Source organism: Triticum dicoccoides, chromosome 6B (genome assembly GCF_002162155.2).
Source record: "Triticum dicoccoides isolate Atlit2015 ecotype Zavitan chromosome 6B, WEW_v2.0, whole genome shotgun sequence".
In the NCBI taxonomy this organism is placed as follows: Eukaryota; Viridiplantae; Streptophyta; class Magnoliopsida; order Poales; family Poaceae; genus Triticum; species Triticum dicoccoides.
Window position 1 is genome coordinate 202,406,347 of NC_041391.1, and position 4,470 is coordinate 202,410,816.

The window sequence follows — 4,470 nt, forward strand, 5'->3', positions numbered from 1 at the left end:
CTGTAGAGCATCATCAGTACATTGACACATGCAGCTGAACTATTTGCTCACCCAAATTGCAGTCTTTTCTTGAAGAAAACACCAGCAACCGTCGTCTCAAGTTCTGGCAGGAGACAAGTCCTATTGAGTGTGTCCAGTCGCATCTCAAGACTCTGTCTTTCTGTGAGCTACAAGGGAATGATAGTGAGTTTGATTTCATCATGTTCGTCGTGGAGAATGCACCGAAGCTGGAGAGGTTGATCATCCAAATTAAACTAGACCTAACTTACACTGAGAGGTGGTTGCCAAACTGGGGGATCTTAGTTGTGCTAATTGGGCCAACACAAACTGCAAAGTGCGATTCGAGGTCAGCAGCAATCCTATCGGAAGTTCTTGGAGCATCGAAGCGGGATCAGATTTGTCTTCTGATGATCCTTTTTCCTGCCTCTGAACTCAAACATGCCTGCATACTTCGGCGCCCAAGTTTTTACAAGAAGCGCAAGTGTTCTGCCTGCAGTATCCATTCTGGGCAATGGTTTTGGTTGTTGGAATGTGCTCTGTGAAGGCTGGGCAGAGTTCTGTTGGACAGGGTTCTACTTCTACTAGCATGGGTAGCTTTATTTGCTAAATTTATATGTAGCATATTCTATTTAGAGCCTACCTGAAGCTGTTGCTGCTATCGGAGTGATGACTGATGTAATCAATGTCATGTGTTTCGTTGATGTTGCATCACAAAATTGTGTAGCGGCTAGAACTCCTTAACCCAATCACGAGTTGGGTTTTCGCACCAGGTAGTCCTTGTATGCATCCTAACTTGTCTCGGGCTGAAACCAAGCCGGATTTCAAATCATCTACTCCATCTTGTTAGCCTAAACGGCACCAGATTCCTTGATTGGCATTCCAAATTTATCCCCTATCTCGCACGCCGCAAGGTATTCTTTTGGAATGTTTTGGCCTTGTATATAGATAATATAGCTTCTGTATATCTTCGCATATGTATACAGATATATTTATCGACGTGACGTGACACACCTGTTTGCTTCTGTATATCTTCGCATGCGTATACAGATATACTCCCTCCGTTCCTAAATACTGTATAAGTCTTTACTACAAACGGAGCAAAATGAGTGAACTACACTCTAATACTCCCTCCGTTCCTATATAAGTCTTTGTAGAGATTTCACTATGGACTAAGCTGTATGTTCACTCATTTTATAAGACCACTTCACCAGCTGTATGTTCGTTGATGTATATCTTAACATATGTATTACTATAACTAAGCGCCCATTTTCTTCACCAGCTGTTATGGCCAGGAAAAAAGATGGGGGTTGGAGATTGTGTATTGACTACAAGCAATTAAATTTCTTGGCTTTCAAAAATAAATTCCCAGTGCTAGTCATTAAAGACTTACTATATGAGTTAAACAGAGCAACAATTTTCACAAACTTGGATCTTAGGTCAGGTTTCCATCAAATCAGAATGCCAACACCTGATATTCCCAAGACAACATTCCGAACGCACTTGGGGCACTATGGATGTACTGTTATGTTATGCCCTTGGGCCTTACTAATGCCCATGCTACTTCTCAAAATTTAATGAACAGTGTGTTGCGCCTTTTTTTTTTTGAAAGATTCAGCATCACTGGCATTCATTGATAGTAGCAGGAAGCAACGGAAAACAACAAGGTGATGAAGGTCCTAGGACCGGAGGATCCGAAGATCCAAAGCAAAAAGAAAAAACCCAGCCTAAAAGCTGCAGCACAACACTCCATACAATCCATACTAGACATCGTAGCTCCGACTCCGACGATGAACTACTAAGGAAAACTAGGCACGGATGGCGTCACAAAGGATCACCGAACGAACCATCTGTCCCGCGTCATCGTATACCACCGGCCCCCCACCGCGGCTTGACTTCACAGCAACAGACAGTCGAGGCACTCCCACGGACACGCCGGAGAAGAAGAGCCGACTACCACGACCAAGGCCACGCCTCCAACATTGCTCACCGCCGTCATCGTTGCCACAGAAGCTAGGACACCTCAACCGCTGCCAACCACAGGTCCCGCTTGCCGATGCCGAGCTCCGAGACGAAGCCCCCAAGAGGAAAAACGACGCCAAGACGCCGCCATCGTCCGATCAAACGATCAAGTGTTGCGCCTTATATTAGAAAATTCATTCTGGTATTTTTTTATGATGTATCGGCATATAGCAAAAACACTAGAGGAGCATGTTTGCAGCATCTACAAACCACACTGGACATGCTCAGAATGAACAATTTGCCAGTTAAAAAAGGAAGTATTCATTTGCTACATCTGAAGTTAATTATATGGGATACATTTTGTCTACTCACGGGGTTGCTACAGCCTACAGATTCAAGCAAAGTGGGAGACATAGTAAACTGGCCCTCTCCTGATAACATTACCAAACTGAGAGGATTTTTGGGACTTGCTGTTATTGTAGAAGATTTGTTAAATATTATGGGAAAAATATGCAGACCACTTCATGATGCTTCTAAAAAAGATTAATTTCAGTGGGGAGAGATGCACGAGCAATCTTTCCACCAACTGAAACATATAAGAACTTCATGCCTAGTACTAGCACTCCCAAATTTTAGTAAGCCTTTTACAGTTGAGGTTGATGCTCGTGGAACAGGTTTGGGAGCAATGCTCATGGAGGGAGGCATGTCATTAGCATTGTTTAGCAAAGCTATTAGTCCACAGTCTCTGGGAAGTCGGTTTATGAAAAAGAGGCCATGGCAAGTTTAGAGTCTATTAAGAAATGGAGACACTATCTTCTGGGAAATCCCCTGATTATCAAAACACATCAACAATCTCTCAATTCATGACTACGCATAAATTGACATATGACATGCATCATAAGGCACTGTTGATTGTTGAAGTTATTGGAGTATATATGACTATTCCATTGAATACACAAAAGGAAAATGAAATCCTGTTGCTGATGCACTGTCAAGAAAAGATTAGACTGCATCATTTTCTGCACAAGTTACAGTGGTTCAACCAGACCGGCTCACTGACATTAAAAAAGTTACATGGGAGATCTTGACAACTCCAAGATTTTACAGAAATTAGCTCAAGATGTTACTGATGATACTAAGTTTTCTCTTATTGATGGCATCATTACATTGAAAACAAAGTTTTATATTGGAGTAGGAAATGAAATCTGAAAGGCTGTCTACGATGAGGGGATTTTGGTGTTAATGACAATGATGATTAGAAACTAACACTGTTTCGAGTGCGCTAGATAGGAATGTGTTGCATCCCATTAGGCTTTAGGGTTAGGTTTCCTTATTTTATTTCCTATTTGAAATTCCAACTAAATTTATATATCAATCCATTTCGAATTGGGAAATTCCACAAAAATCAAAATAAGCCCAATATAATCTTTGGAGCTTAGTGAAATTTATGTCCAGCCAAAATATTAATAAAAATACATAAATATTTTTATAAACACTATTTTGGGCCATAGGGTTCTAAGTAATTCCCAAAAATGTTTTTGAACTCCAAATAAATAAAAATCCAATCAAATCCATAATTGGATATTTGGGAAAATAATTTTTTCCCTCTCAATTTAAAGCTCATTTAAACCCCAAAAGTTTCAAATGGTAGTTAAATCTAGCTAAGCAAGCAACACAAGAAAATTTTAATTAATCCTATTTTAAATAGTTATCATTCCAAACAATTTGAATTTTGGGATGTTACAATTGCTCTATTTAGATTGTGCTTCGAGCTATATATGGTTATTTGACAAGCTCTCACTTCTCGTTGGATCTTTTTGAGCTTGCTGATGTTTAATACTTCGTAGGACATACGTAATACTTTATTTGTGTGTGGGGCTACCTTTATGTTATGTATGAGAGCATATTATATGTTGTGACTTGTGGCTATGCTTGATGCTTATCTTGTTATTTCCATAATCATAGTTTCTCTCATCTCATGTTCTTGTCTTGCTATGCCATGCCATGCCATGCCATGCCATGTCACCCCCCTCGCACGCGCAAGCGCGCGCGCACACACACACTTGCTGTCATTTTGAGATGACTATGTTATATGCATGAATTATTTTGAAGTCATCTCTTATGTCATAAGTTTGTTGCAAAAGTGGAACTCACCTTGTGCATCTATTTTCACTTTTGCACCCTCCTATTTCTATGGATTTAGGGAAAGCCTTGATCCTACTTTGTGCACTTTGTATTCAAATGCAAAGAATTCTCTTATGTGCGCACAAATGTAAGGGGAGCTCAATCTAAACCTCTAGAACCATTAATAAGCTTATTATAATATTTTATGAAATTGGTCTAATCATATTGTCATCAACCACCAAAAATTGGGAGATTGAAAGGATAACCACCCTAATGAGGGTTTTGGTGTTAATGCCAATGGTGATTAGATGACTAACATTGTTTTGAGTGGGTTTTCAGTATACGTATCAATGTAGTTGAAACATAATGTTGGTCGGCAACCCTCCC

At 40.1% G+C, this 4,470-nt stretch overlaps 1 pseudogene; it reads left to right on the forward strand.

Annotated features, from left to right (window-relative positions):
* Positions 1–888, forward strand: part of LOC119324341 — a 3,982-nt pseudogene extending 3,094 nt beyond the window's left edge.
* Positions 889–4,470: the final 3,582 nt, after the last annotated feature.